This window comes from Mauremys mutica, chromosome 3, assembly GCF_020497125.1.
Source record: "Mauremys mutica isolate MM-2020 ecotype Southern chromosome 3, ASM2049712v1, whole genome shotgun sequence".
Lineage (NCBI taxonomy): Eukaryota > Metazoa > Chordata > Testudines > Geoemydidae > Mauremys > Mauremys mutica.
In genome coordinates this window covers 143,558,003-143,574,453 of record NC_059074.1, presented here as the reverse complement: position 1 = coordinate 143,574,453, position 16,451 = coordinate 143,558,003, and positions in this window count along the sequence as shown.

The following is a 16,451-nucleotide window of genomic DNA, read 5'->3' as shown; positions in this document are numbered from 1 at the left end:
GAGAAGCAAAGGAATCATAGATGTTGATGGACCGGAGATCAATGAAAGTCTGCTTGACTGGGTGGAAGGATAAGAAAGGGGGTAAAAATTAAAGGATGTGAGAACGAATGAACTCTTTGATGGAAATGTTAGAAATGGAGCAGTAATTGGTTAAAGCCAGGTCAAGAGAGTGACCAAGCCAATGTGTGTGGGAATCAGTCCAGAGCAATAGCTCCTTTGAGAAATTTAGGTAAAAGAATCAGAAGGATTGGAAAAGATGGGGATTAACATGAGAACTGAAAGGTGGATAAGGAACTGAGTTGTACTGAAAGGTGAACTGTCAGGCTGGATGGAGGTTACTAATAGAGTTCCTCAGGGACTGGTTTTGGAACCAATCTTACTTAACATTTTTATTACTGACCTTGGCACAAAAAGTGGGCGTGTGCTAATAAAATTTGAGATTGACACAAAGTTGGGAGGTATTGCCAATATGGAAGAGGACCGGAATATCATACAAGAAGATTAGGATGACCTTGTAAACTGGAGTGATAGAAATGGGATGAAATTTAATAGTGCTAAGTGCAAGGTCATGCATTTAGGGACTAACAACAAGAATTTTTGGTGTAAACTGGGGGTTTAATCAGTTGGAAGCCAGAGAGGAGGAGAAAGAGCTGCATGACTATGAGCCATCAATGTGATGCAGCTGTTGAAAAGGCTAATACAGCCTGAGGATACATCAGGTGAGATATTTCCTGTAGGGATGTGTTAGTACCATTATACAAGACAGTGGTGAGAACTCATCTGTAATATTATGTGCAATTCTGGTCTCCCATGTTTTTCAAAAAAAAGATTAATTCAAACTGAAACAGGTATAGAGAAGAGCTGCTAGGGTGATCCAAGGAATGGAAAACCTACGTTATGGAAGGAGACTCAAAGAGCTTGGTTTGTTTAACCTAACCAAAAGAAGGAGACCTGATTGCTTTCTATAAATACATCAGAGGGATAAATACCAGAGAGTGAAAGGAGTTATTTAAGTTAAGCACCAATGTGGACACAAAAACAAATGGATATAAACTGTTCAAAATCAAGTTTAGGGTTGAAATTAGGCAAAGGTTGCTAACCATCAGAGGAGCGATGTTCTGGAGCAGCCTTCCAAGGGGATCAGTGGGGGCAAAAACCCTAACTGGCTTCAAGACTGAGCTTGATAATGTAATGGGGGAGGGATAGCTCAGTGGTTTGAGTATTGGCCTGCTAAACCTAGGGTTGTGAGTTCAATCCTTGAGGGGACCACTTAGGGATCTGGGGCAAAAATTGGTCCTGCTAGTGAAGGCAGGGGGCTGGACTCAATGACCTTTCAAGGTCCCTTCCAGCTCTAGGAGATTGGTATATCTCCAATTATTACCTTATATGGCGGGGATGGAATGATGGGACAATTCACCTTCAATGGCATGTGGTCCATTGGCAACTGCCAGTAGCAAAAATCTCCAACTGCTAGAGGTGGGACACTAGATGGGGAGGGCTCTGAGTTACTCCAGAGAATTCTTTCCCAGCTGTCTGTCTCATGGGGTTAACTGATCACCATATTTGGGGTCAGGGAGAAATTTCCCCCTGGGTCAGATTGACAGAGATTCTGGGTTTTCCCCCTTTTCCTCTGCAACATGGGGCATGGGTTTGGATTTGCAAAAGCACACCAAGAAGCTGTGATTTTCTTAGCCTTTTGTGCAGTTAGACCCATTCCTCTCACATCTATCTACCCTACAAGTTAATAGGCCTTTTGTAAGACTATCCATCAAGTGTAGGGATGGAATCCAGCACTCATAGGTGGATGACAAGGCTTTCCCACTTCTTATCCATGACCATTATTCCAGACTGGGCAGGAATGTAGGCTCTATCCCTGATGCACCCTCTATAAGGGGGCTCCCAACCACTGGTTCTGTGTATGTGTGGATCTAGTGCCTTTCCCAGTCCCGCCCCAGGCCCTCCAAGTTGACCAGTTTAAATGAGCATGTGAAATGTGTTACACAAGTTAGTCCATGGCAAGGAATGCTATTTAGAAGAAATAAAGGCAGAAAGACTGCTTGGAGGGGTGATGAAGCAACCTTTTACTCACATACAAGAAAAATTCCCTGAAAAGGCATATCAAAGAGTGGATCTATTCTTGTCCTAATAGTGCACAGTATTTCTCAAAGACAGCAAAGAAACAAACCTGACAGACTCAACATTTCTCCAGCCCCGTTAGTAGATCTGAGCCTGAACACATCTTTTGATTTCAGGTCTCTGGCAAACAAATCGAGGCACTGCCAATTGATTTTGGTATTATAAAGGAAAACGAAATGGGCAGTTTAGAAGCCCATGAATGAGAGAACATCAGAATAGTTACAGCATAAATTCAGGACTGCTAGTTTCATAGGTAAGCTGGGTCTTAGTGCTCACTGATTATCCTTAGTGGAAAAGTCCTATCAAATTGAACATAGATAAAACTGTGGAAACTATTCTAAAGGACTATAGGCCTACATTTTCAAATGCAGACTCTGATTTTTGAGTACCTAAAATTTTGGGTGTCCAGCCTTAGACATGTTTTATTTAGGTACCCAAAATGGATTTAGCTGTTATACTCTAGGAGCCTAGTTTTGAAAAATGTAGGGGTGTGTGATGGTGTATTTGCACCACATACAGTGGAAAAAGGTTAACATGGTTCTGAGATGCCAGTTAATTTGCCTGCTTGCACCTGGAGGGTAGGCCAGGCCTAATTAGAAAAAAAAGCTCAGCTGTGGGAGAACCAGGTTAGTTGCCATGAAGAGCTGGGTGAGGCCACTTGGAGAGCAGAGATGCAGAGGAGAAAGTTCCATTCCCGCTGTCTGGGGAGCAGCCTGAAAGAAGGTTGAGAAGCAGAGCCTACTCCCAGGGGTGAGCTGGAAGCCAGAGCGGAGGCTGGGGCTCGAAGGAGTTGTAGCCTGCCTGAATCCCTCAGTAAAGGGAGCAGTGTACCAGCCCCAGGGCCAGGAGGTTGATTGAGGCACAGAAGCCTGTTAGACAGGAGGACAGTACAGAGCAGCAGAGGCATGACTGTGAGGAGGTGGCTGTCAGCTGAGCCCAGCCAGACTGAAAGTTTGGTTTGGTTTCGTTTATATTTCTTTTGGATTTTTATAAAGGACCCTGGACAGGGTAGGACTTTGCACAGTGGCATGGCTGGACAGCCAGGACACTCCTATGGTCAGAGTAGACCAAAAGAAGGTGGGGCAAACTGAGGCAAGATGCTGCAATGCCACATCCAGCCAGAAGGAGACATTCTGGGTGGCAACTTTGCCATAAGATTGGATTTTCACAATTGCTCAGTGGTGACCTAGCCTTGCTCCCACTGAAGTCAGCATAAAACTCCTATTATACCAGTGATAACGGGGTTAGGACAATTCTGAGTGCTTTTGCAAATCACAACCTCAATGACTATACTAGGGCCCACTAAAAGTTGAGACATCCAAAGTTGAGGCCACTTTTGAAATAGAGAACGACGTCCTTTCTGTAGGTTTTTTGAACCACACTATAAAATTCAAGATTGAATTCTATGGGATTTAAAAAAAAAAGCCTACAGAAATGATGTCAGCTTTTATTAAATTCTATAGGGCTTTTCCATAAGGGTTGAGGACAGGAAAATTTGCAAAAATACCTCTAATGGATAATTTAAAGTACTCTGTTAGCAACACTTTTCTGGATTTTCTTAAGAAGCTTAACAGAACAATTGCTATTAATTCTGGAGGAAACACTGTTGATATAAAACTTCAGAATATAAACTGGATAACTTTCATCTGGTGACTTCAGCTACGATATTTCTACTCTTCTCATGATTACTGAATAATCATTGAACAACAACTACAGAAGGAAAAAGCTGTAATCATTTAACTGCATGAAGATTTTAGGGGTAACCTGAAATGAAATTCACTGTGTGCTCAGGACTGAGGAATTTTCCTTTTGGGGCAGAATGAGTCACAGAAATCAGAAATGAGAATTGACCAATCTATATTGTATCTCTAGGACTGATGATCACCTCAATGGAGTGAATAAAACTAATTATTAATAGACTGGCTCTCATTCTTTGGTCTAGTGGAGTGCATCTAGTTGAACTTGATTATTCTGATAATGTCTGCTGGAGCATTTGAAATAGAAATGATACAATGAATATTAGAATACTGGATAAAGATAAAAAAGCAAAGTAAAAACAGGATATTAGAAGCATGAAAAACATTAAAGTACTGTATCAGCTTAAATTATCATTATTTATTTGTATTACAGTAGCACCTACAAAACCCAACCAAGATCAAGATCCTGTTGTGCTAGGTATTGTACCAAAACATAGTCAGAGGCAGTCCCTACTCTGAAGATCTTACATTCTAAATAGACAAGACAGACAAATGCTGGGAGTAGAAAATGAAGTACAGAGATAAAGAGACTTGCTAAGGTCACACCACAATGAGTGCTCAGGTACAGAACTCAAGTCTTATGCGTTCCACTCCAGTGTTCTATCCACTGTCACTGGCAAATTGGTCCAACCTTTGCTTCATTGTGATAATGTGCTAGTTTACCCCTCCAGCTTCTCTCCAAAAGCCAAAAATATTCTTTCCCACCTGTATAACCACCTCTGCCAATAATGCTACTACTGCTCTTGCACCTTGTCACCGTGTGGGGGAATTGCTCTGATACCTCAATTAAGAAGAGAAGACTTCCCTCAGGCAGGGCCAGCTCCAGGGACCAGCGCAGCATGCAGGTGCTTGAGGCGGCCAACAGAAAGGGGCGGCACTTCCAGCTCTTCGCAGCCTTTTTTTTTTCCCCGCCCCCGATGCTTGGGGCGGCAAAACCACTGGAGCCAGCCCTGCCCTCAGGATTCAGTTTCCTAAATATAAACCTTTAACTTTAACATGATGCTTACTTATAATGTTAAATGTTAACCTCCAGTTGATTCCCAACTATAGAGTGAAGAGGTATTCAACAGGGCAGTAGGCATAGGTGTTCAGGCTTTAGACTGAGATCCAGTAAATTGCCTGGATGGATACTGAAAAAAGGATTAAACAAGGCAGCTTTCAATCACTGAATGAATGGCACATGCACAACAAAACAAGTCTCAGATGGCGGCTGTCTCTAGGGTATGTGGCAGCTCTCACAGGTGGTTGCCCATGATACTACCGTATTACAAAGAAATAATGTTAAAAAGAGGAAAATGCAGCTATTTCCCAACTGCATAAATAATGAGATAGAACAAGAAACAATGTCTGAAGAACTGCTGGTCCTGTTGAGGTTTTCTAGCCTGTGCCATGTGTGTTCCTTTTGTAAAACACTATTATTTGTTTGCACAATTCAAACAGTTTGCTAAGTTCTTTAAAGATAAGCATGAAGGGGAGTTCCTTGCCTGAAAGGGTGTATAATTTAAGGACCCCATCCTGCAAAAATGTACTCCCATGTATATGTTTATTCCCACAACTTGGCCCACTTAAATCAGTGTGCCATATATAGAATAAAAACCACCACCACCACCAGAGTGACTGCAGGATTGGAGTTTTCTTGTACATGCTTGCAATTAATGGGTTGCGTAAGGATACTCAAAAATGCAAACTAATGTCATTCCCAGGTATATCGGTAATAAGTTATAACTAAATCAGCCTGCATAATTATTATTGCAATTTGCACCACAGCCAACACACATTTTTACCTAGCTTATTAATAGTGATTTAACTAGAGTCTGTTCCTCAGAGAAACAACCAAAATGGCTTTTGCTGACCCTTTCTGAGCACATGCGGTATCTGAGCAAATCAGAGAACTAGAATCAAGACCACATAATCAGTCCCAAGCAATTCATCTAAAAATGCACCAAGAACAGCTGGATTTAAATTTCCATAATCATCATCTAACTAGTGGAAAAATTCCATGTTCAACTTCAACAACATTTTTCTAATACGGAAAATTCAGCACAAAATGCTGCACTGTCATAGAAGCACTGGACAAATATTTTCTTGATAAAAAATTCACATAGTTGGGGCTTAAAACAGAGGAAAATATTTAAGCACCCGCTTAACTTCAACTGGACTTTAATAGATGTGCAAAACTTTCCTCAATAAAGGTACTTTCCTGAATAAGGCCATAGTAAGTACAGAACTGCAGAAAAAAGAGAGAGGGAAAAGAAACCCCTCTGGAAGTGACTTTCTTGTTATACTTATGAACAAGCATATTCCAATTATAAATGATGATTATGGCCCTGACTCAGCAGCCAGAATGGGAGTAGTCCCATTTTAGTCTTACAGCTGATCCATTCAGCTGTCCTTAGGTGACTTTCAGCATGCATTTTTTCCACACTTAATAATATCGGCCCCAATCCAGCAAAGCACTTAACTACCATCATCGGAAAAGATTTATATTTGCATCATGGGACTACGCAGGTGCTTAACATTTTTGCTGGATTGGGGATTTACATTATCATGAGTAAAAAATGCACTCTGAAAGTTAAGTCCCCAATCCAGCAAAAATGTTAAGCACCTGCGTAGTCCCATGATGCAAATATAAATCTGTTCCCATGATGGTGCTTCAGTGTTTTGCTGGATTGGGGCCTATATTATTAAGTATGGAAAAAAATACACGCTGAAAGTCATCTAAGGACAGCTGAATGGATCAGTTGTAGGACCAAAATATTCATGGAATGGTTCAGCAGCCACCTGTCATACGCTGAACTTTGAAATCTAACAACTATTCCCATAGCTTACAAACCTGTTTTATCTATTTTATTATCAGTCTCAGGATATTTCAGCTTCTGAAATTTCAGAGCTTTAAACAAAGCTTTCCTGAAGCTTGGAGATAATTTACTGTAAGCTGTCAAAGACAGACCCAGGACTGTATTTTAAGCTCTGGTCCAATAGTTCTGATCTGGAATGGGGGTGATGACAATGAGGCAAGCAGGCAGTTTTTATATTTTCATGAATCACTTGTGAGCTTGGACCCCTTACACAATAGAGCTAGAGGAACAGTGGGGAAGCCTATTCTTGAACATTTTCATGATTTATAAGCCCTGGTCTACACTAAGGTCGGGGGTCGAACTAGGGTACGCGAATTCAGCTACGTGAATAACGTAGCTGAATTCGAACTACCCTAGTTCGACTTACTTACCCGTCCAGATGCCACGGAAGCGAACTCCGCGGCTCCAAGGTCGACTCCGGCAACTCCTCCTGCCGCGGTGGAGTACCGGAGTTTGAACTAGCGCTTCCAGGGTTCGAACTATCGCGTCTAGATCAGACGCGATAGTTCGAACTCCGAGCAGTCGAACTCGCCGCGTCGACCCAGCAGGTAAGTGTAAACGTGGCCTAAGTCAGGAACACTCATGTGAACTGTTTTTTGTTCACACTACAATTGGGCAGTGGCTATTAACACAAATGCCCATAGTCATATGGAAACAAAGGTATCTGTCCATAAATACAAGTAGTGATTGGAATCTGTACAGATACAAGTCATAAGAATACACATATATTAGTTGCTATACTATTGGCCTCTTGATGAGGAGAAAGATATTGAGTGCACAATGCAGAGATCAAAGAGGCAGCTAAGACTAATAAAACAGTATAGGTGGATGACTTCAACTGACTGCATATAAATGGGTCAAAAGTCACAACAGAACAAGGTTTAGAGAGACAATTTCTCAACACCTTAAATAACTGCTTTTTGGAACAGCTATTTTTACAATATATAAAAGGAGAGGCAAGTCTTGACTTATTCCAAAGTAACACATAGAAGTTGGTTCAAGAAGTAACCAACATCGATCCACTAATTATACAGTCGTCACTACCACTTAAGTTCAATGTGTGGGGAGATGGGAGGGGAATTGCGTCAAAAATTATAGTTTTGCTAGACAGAGGAATTTAAAAAGTAGAAAAGCTAATCAAAAAGAATTTATAGCAAAAATTAAAACTAAAATCCTTAGATTCAGTATGGAGAATACTTAAGAACTTTATAACAGAGATGATATATACATGCTCTTAACAAGAAGGGAAATAGGAAAGCAAGAAAACCCAAAATATTATGGGCAAGGTTCAAGAGGTTATCCAAGCCAAATAAGCATCCTCAGAAAATGGAAATTCAAACCTAATATAGTCAAATGAAAGAGCAGTTAAAAATAAGTGGGACATTAGAGCGGTTGAGAGGGAATTTGTATAACAAACAGCCAAAAGGTATAAAAACAAAACATCTAACTTTTTGAGTATATCAAAAACAGGAAGCCTGAGAGGGAGTTAATGGGTCCACAATGAATAAAATAAATAGTTATGGAGGATAAAGACATGGCAAAAAATCTAAATGATTTCTATGCAGGGGAGACATCAAAAAAAGAGTAGATCCCAGAAAGGTAACAGAGATAAGGTACTCTTACAGAATAAGGCATAGAAAGAAGAGGTGTTGGAACAAATTGATCAATTAAAGAGAAACACAATAATGGTATAAATTAAACAGCTCTGCTAACAATTATCCAAGTTCTTATTTATATCAGCTATAGTACTAGAAACAATTGTTTCAGACTGGGTCATCCACCCCCCCACCCTCCATAAAATTCTGTAAAAAAATTCTGAACAAAATAAAATATTTGGGCTTTTTACATTTTTGTCAAAAATTATCATTTTTGACCATCTCTAATTATATTGCAATGTAATTCCTACAGCTGCTCAGGAAACATTTTTTTTTCCAGTTAAACATTTCAATAAAAAAACCAACAACTTTGTTTTCTTATTGGTTAACTTTTTTCTTGAATTTTTTTTTCAGATTTTTCTCCATGAAAACATTATAGATTTTGCATTTTCAACAAAAATGCTAATGCTGCTGTCTGTATTAAAAGCAAACTGTCCAAGGGGAAAGTAGTTTGAACTATATGCTTGAAGCCAGTCAGATACCTAAAACTAACATTTAAGGTGATATACAGTTAATTTCTCAGAAACCTGTTATGAATTTCAGTAGCAGTTTTCCCAGCTCAAGAGATAATTAACTTTAAAACAAATGGAGTATAATAGCATTAAACATACTTGATGCAAATGTTTGCATGGAATTTTTTCAAACAAATGGAGTCTAATAGCTATAATTAAACTTGATGCAGAGTAAATTGGAGATAAGAATCAATAAAAGACTCAGTTTGAGATCTCGTCACTTATTGATTCATGAGCCATTTATCTCCTTTTACATTCCACATCAAAGCCAATTATCAGTTAATGAAATCACACAGATGCAGATCAGAAGTATAAAAAATATTAACAGGGTTCCTGAGAGTTGCCAAAGCTATACACTTTCTTAAAGTTGCTCACAAATTAGCTTAGCGATCTGGTTGTGACAGAGTTTGCTTATGGAAAGGAGCTTTTTGTTACTAATCTAGGACCAGATTTTGATGCAGCTAATGTACCTGTACTGGGAAGTTAGAAGGTACAAGATGCTCGCTGTCTCCCCTGCTCTGGCTACCCATATTGTAGGTAACAGCACAAGAAGCCTCTGTTTAGATGCCACTCCCTCTCCTGAACAGCTGGTGGACAGAAAATGCATGGAGACTTGGCCAGCACAACCAAGCAGACACACCTGAGGAAGAACCTGTCTTAGTTTTATGGCTAGCAAGGATTACTGCCTTCTATCTCCAAACAAGGAGCTAACTAGAAACCAGACTGTGAGTGCATCAGTCTAGTACCTGGTCTGGCCTTGAGGCAGTACAACTATATGCTGTTCTTTCCACAGGGCTTGTGGAAAAGATATAATTTAGCCTCTAGCACTAGTTACTGCCTGCCTCTTACGAGAGTGCACAGTGGGGAGGGAGATCATAAGAAGCACGGCCAGCTAAAAGCCAGGAGAAGTGCAGCTCCTTCACTCTGAGAAGTGCAGCAACTGCTATATTACTTTGCTGGAGTGTGTGGTGCCCTGAATGGGTGTAGAGGGGAGCAGGCAAATGTGAGGCAATGGCTCCGCTCACCCATACATCAACAAGCAGAGGAGTCGCCAGAATGCATCCAGGAGTTCATTGGGGTAGCGCTCCTCCACTCATCCCATTAAACGGTGCCTAATCTGCACAACTGAGCCTTAAAAATTCCTTATCTCCCTCCTACCACAACCAATAGTTTCTGTAGATAGGGCTATTTCCCCCTCTAATCCACAAAATAGAACATGGGTATCCCGTGCTCTGATACTGGAAGTATGAGTATTATCTTTCATCTTTAATATTTAAAATCTTTAATATTTTTGTTCCAGCTCTAAAAAAATTTGCAGCCCCTAGTGACTAAACATATACACACTGAGAAGTGTGAAGCAAGTGAGTGCATTCATTAGGTATTGGGGTAGCCGTGTTAGTCTGTATCCACAAAAACAATGAAGAGTCCGGTGGCATCTTAAAGACTAACAGATTTATTTGGGCATAAGCTTTCGTGGGTTTAAAAAAAAAAGCACACACTTCTTCAGATGTTATTGGTATTCACTTATTTTCAGCTTTCTATGTTTAATTTGTCTTTGGGAAAACCAAACCTTCAGCATATTAGTAAATATTTTTCCCCAAGCCCCTTTGCAATAAGCTTTGAAAAGAAGAATCTGATGCTTAGTTTGTTACATGCCTCTTGAAACAACAGATACAATTTAAGCATGACATTTAAAAATGTAACCTTTTAAAATGTCCACATATGTGCATATGATAAAAATGTCTAGGGGAAATGAACAAGGTCTCAGGGAACTTCATTTTACAGTTACATTTGTCTCCTGTCTAACCATATAGAGATCATGAACCTATTTTTGTTTGTTATTCAAGCCCTGTAGAGAATTATCTAGAGTTAACGTCTGTAAAAAATCCTAAGAGACCAGCTTTGACTAGTAACTGTAACGCTAGGGATTATTAAAAGCTATGGAGGAATTAATTTGGCCTACTTTTAAACCAACTTTAAAATCATTGCTTTGTAATTCTGTCTTTAACTGGGTTTTAGAGCTTGCACCTTTGAACCAGACACTGTATTCATAACTGGATTCATACACTTACCACCAAATTCTCTATATAAGGGTCCAACTGTCCAAACTTGTGTGTCTTAACTAGCCTGATTTTTAAGAGATGCTGACCACCCACAGCTGTCATTACACTTCAATGGGAGATGCATGCTCAGTGGCAGTTGTGATGAAGTCAGGAGCAAGGAGAACAGAGGAGCTTATAGGGCATCGAGGGGAGCACGGTGAAAAAATTGTATATAGTGCTATCCCTGAAGTAACTAGCATAGTTAATACTTTCCCTGAGCCCTAGTTTAAATGTACAGTATTAACTCTTAATACCTTCCAACACACTCAGCACCTCTGAAAAATATCAGATCTAATTTTGTGCGCCCAGATTTGAACAGCTGGGCTCACTTCACTGCAGTTTGTGTGTGCATGAAAAATAACTTCGCAGTAGATGCAATACATGTCATTTGTTTTGTAACAATGTGATTCAAATGGAAATGCTAATGAAAAATTATAACTATTGAAGTACTGTATTTGTAAAGGCTTTTACTGGCAGAGAATTAATAATATTCTTAGACAGCCTAACTAAGAATTTACAAAGGGTTGACGGTTTAAATATTTTTAATATAATGTTCTTTTACAGCTTTCTTTGTAAGTGGGGAATAATTTGTTTTATAGTATATTGTAATAATGTATGAACTCTCTGCTAGATACACAAGTCTGAACAAAGAACAGATATTAGGATAATTTGTACAATGGAGAAATACATCTGTTTTTATAGTGGCAAAAGCATAACCACTTTAAAGATGAGGTGCTAATGTACTCTAGTTACTAAGTAATACATATTATTGAGTGACATAGGGTCCAATTTGCTACTCAGATACAGACACCTTTCCTGCATCTCTCTTAAAAGCAATCGGAAGTGTAGCATTTCCAGTCACATTATGCTAGAGTTAAGTAGAATAAAATGGCACATTCTGCAGATCAACATCTGCAACCTCAGTGACAACTGTGCATTCTGACATAAAGCCCTGCCCACCCCTCATGGCTTTTGCATCTCCTGCCATTCCTGAAAAAAGCCAATACACCAAAATCAACAGAAGTGTAGGATGCTCACACATCACCAGGAGTGGGGCCAAAGAAACTATGAGCCAAATTCTACCCGCAGTCACATCCGTGTTAATCCACAGTAACTCCACTGAAGTCAGTTGTTCCTGCATATTTTTACCAAGATTAAACTGGTAGTAGAATTTGGCCATGCCTCTTCCACTTGAGGTCAGCCAAATACTCTTTTGTCTAGCACACCCAAACAGCACTAGCCCTGATTTATCCCTACACTTGTACATGTTGCAGTTCCAGAGGCATAAATTCATTGCCATCATTTGGAAAGCAAAATTACTGTCCCCTGCCTCCAACCAGCAAAGATAACTGGATCATATCATCAAAAGAAATTATTCCTCTGGGGAAAGTGGTACACAGTGAAAACAACAACAAAAAAGCAATACTGAAGACTTTGAATTTATGTGGAATCCCTTCAAAGAACTTTTGATGAGCTGAGTTCCAGGACAAACAAAGAGAAAAATAAAGGAGATTGGTCCAATGCTCGACACCTCCCTTAGGAGACCGCTGAGATGAGACGCCTTGAATACCAGAACTGGAATAATATTAAGATTCTCAAAGTGTCACAGACAATGGAGTGAATCCTCCATCTACTGACCTCTTTGGGAGCAAAAAAGGTGCAGCAGGACTGGCTTTGCTTCCCAGAGGGAGGCAGGATGTCAGGAACAACTAGTCAAAGAACCTACCCATCCATGTACTGCAGAGCTGTCCTTGTACTGCAGCATGCAGGCAGTTTGGAGGGCAGACTGGGATAGAGCAATGGTGGCGCCAGTGGATCTAAGGCTACACAGATCCACTGTTCATTTCCCTTCACAGAGGGTGAGAGCAACAACTGCAAGTTCTGCTGTAGATCTGAGGCAGATTACTGGCCGCACGGGAGTGGGTGTGTGTCACTTCTGTTGCTTTGTCTCCCCTCCCTTACTCCCAGCAGATGCCTTCCTGCTGGGACTCAGTGAAGATGGGTCTCCATGGAATTCTCTGGGTAGGGCTGAGAGCGGGAAAGGATTGAGCAGGGAATAGCTCAGTGCTCATGGCAATGCTATTCCATGCTAACCCAACGGATACATGTCAATGAACCTCCACTACTAAGCAGCTGTAGAGAGTGCCTGCCTGACCCGCGCACATCCCATATGCCAGGACTTGTGAGGGGGTCCTCAGGAGGCAGTCTTATGGTTATCTCTACAGTGCCTATGTCAGGGGGACCTTCTCTTGACTGAATCAGGGCTTTGGGGTCCCTTTACACTGCTCTTGCTCTTTCCCCAGCATAAAGAATGGGGGTGAGGATCTCATATGCTGTGTTCAGTAGTGGTCATCCCATGACACAAAAGTTGTACCATAAAGAGAAGGGCAGTTTCAGGTCTGGAAAGACAGAGCTAACCTTTTCAAAAGTGGCCACTGATTTTGTGCACCTCTGTTTGTGGTTTTCCAGCCTGGGAAGATGTCTCAATTTAGGCAATGAAAAATCAAGGGACTTCATGTCTGCACCTACTTTTAAAATCTGACCATAACTGATTAAGAGGATTGGAAGTATTCTGTTTAGAGAGGCAATCAATAGGAGGCGACATGATAGAGGTCTGAAAAATAAATAATTTAATTATTCAGATTAAAACAGTAAAAAGATGCCTATCCATCATTTTATCATAAAACACACAATGACGTCCCAACAGCCCTAAGTAATTATTTCCACCAGAACTCAGAGGGCAAACATCTACATAAACTCCTTTCCACCCCTTCATCCTTATGGGAAAACATACCCTCACTCTTTTCTGAAAACCTTCTCATTGAGATGTCTTCTGCAGCTTGCCCAGAAGATCACCAAATGGCCACAGGTTCCTTTGACCTTTTCTCCTAAGGCTACAAAACTGAAAGGCAGCCAAGTAAAACTGGCACAAGAAAGTATTCTTTACACAATGCTTGATTAGCTTGTTGAACATATTCCCAACCCAAATATTTGAGGTCTAGGTTTAGAAAGATTTCCAAAAAAGGATTAGACATTATGGGAGTAATGAGAACCGGCACAGTTACAAACAACAAACAAACAACAACATGGGATTATTAACCTTTATGCTTTCGGACATCATCAAACCAATAGCTGCCTTGGGTTAGGAAGAAACTTTCCCCATAAGCCTGTTATTGTATAATTGTGAATTATACAGATTTTACACCTTCCTCTAGAACATATGGTATCGCTCATGCTTGGGGACAGGATACTGGATCAGATACATCATTGATCTGATCTAGTCTGGCAATTCCTGTTACCATGTTATATCTCTTTGACATAAACTAACTTGTAAGAATTTCACAATATTTGGTCTCCAAGGCAAAAGATATCTCAAGTGAAGTCACCAGCCATTACTCCCCTTTGTTCATTTTCTCTTTTATGCACATGCTGTAAGCCAACAGATTGTCTAGAATCAGAGGTGTTACATTTAACTGACAAGATAACAGTTACAAGAATAGATTTCTTGTTAAACTCAAAGGGTTTTGCTCAGATTCTAATACATTAGATATTGATGCACAAGGGCAAGGTTTTCTAATGTAAGTTTGTTACCTGTTTATATTTTGCAAATAATTTTATTTCTAAATATATTATTTATTACAGTTTCCTTATTCCTGTTTCACTTCTCAAAAATGAAACACACATACATATAATTGTAGAAGGTGGAAACAAATCTATTATGTTGTGTATTGATTATAAATGCTTAGGAACTTTTATACTAGGGATATACTAATAAGGACAATAAAATGCTACTCAGATCTATATGTATTTTATTTAGGAGAGTTAATTAAGTGATAAACTTAGAAAGCTGAAAAAACAATAATTAAAAAGTGTTTAAGGGAAGAATGCCCCTCTTACACGGATTTGTTGGGCCAGATCCTTTGCTAGTGTAAATCTATAACTCCACGGACATCAGTGATTTACACCAGCTGAGGATCTTGCCTATGATGTTGCATTTAGACCCTGATTCAGTGGGTTACTTAAGTACATGCCTAAATTTAAGCACACAGATGACTTGGAACATGTTTGAAGGAAAGCACATGCTTAAATACTTTGCTGAATCAGGGCCTCAGACAGCAATGCAGACTTTGAAATAGACTGTGTCCAATTGATCAAAAGAGGTTTTAAAGTACTTTTAAACCTGAATGGAAATTGAACCATGTTCCAGAGGGCAGACAATACCTGAAAAAGTTGAAACAGACTAAGAAATTTCCCAAGGTGAAGGATGATTGCTTCCTCTTGGTAGGATTCATTATTCAGTCTACATATTCACCAACTGAAATAACTGCCTCAACTCCACATGTGATGATTTCAATGAAGATACAACTGGTATTGAAACCAGATTCAAACTAGCCCCACAAGAAGGCTGAACCAGATGTCAAAGTCACCAGGCAGGCAGCCAGCTGAGGCAGGAGCAGGCGCAGGCTGGAGCCAGACTGACAAGTATGGAAAAAAAGCATGGGTCTGAGCACTAGCAGCCTACTAAAACTACTGGCAATAGAAATGCTCCTGCCCAGGTAGTGACACTGAACAGACTAGAGAGACGCCTTTCTTTAAATACCTGCCTGGGGAGCACCTGGGCAGGGTGGATTGATTGAACCCTAGTTGAATGGCATGGAATAGGGCCTACCACAAGACATGTCGATAATTGCCTCTGATAAATCATCACACTCTCTGGTTCAGGGATGTCTCATCAGGCTTAAGCAGGCTCATGCTCAAGGGCAATTTAGGCTTACGTGGACTCAGAGTATTTACCACAGGCGCTGGAGAGGAAGGAGGAGGATACAAGGGTCACAGAGCCACCAGAAATTAATTGATTTTCCATGGGAACCTTAGTACCATTTAAGAGGAAGCATAGAAAAGGAGGTAGAGAATGAAATAGACAGTCCGGTGGACTAAATATTACTAGAATTTTTTTTATCGGTCCTCAGAAGTTGAAAAACACACTATTACCAAAAGGTGTCATTTTCTAAGGTACCAAAGTGACTTTTGGGCTCTAAGTGATTTAGATACTTTTGAAAATAGGATTTAAGTGCTTTTGAAAATATTACCCAAATGCAATAGATTGAAACCTACAGCCTTTGATTTAAATGTTTCAAGAGTTATCCTGTGCTGAGCCTTTCCCCTTCTCTTATTTATTATAGTGGCTTGAGAACATGCATATGTTGCAAATGTACTGCTAATTTTTATACATTTTAGGCTCAGTAGTTATATCTGGAGTGAATGCAGAATTCACCATATCACTGACCCCTTCCTCAACTTTTCTTTTTTTAGGTAGAGCTGATTGATTACAAAATTCTAAAGCAGTCAGTTATATGAATATTTCAATGTATGATCATAATACCACAAAATAGAGTTATGGGTTGCTGTGCATAATCAACTGACTATGTCT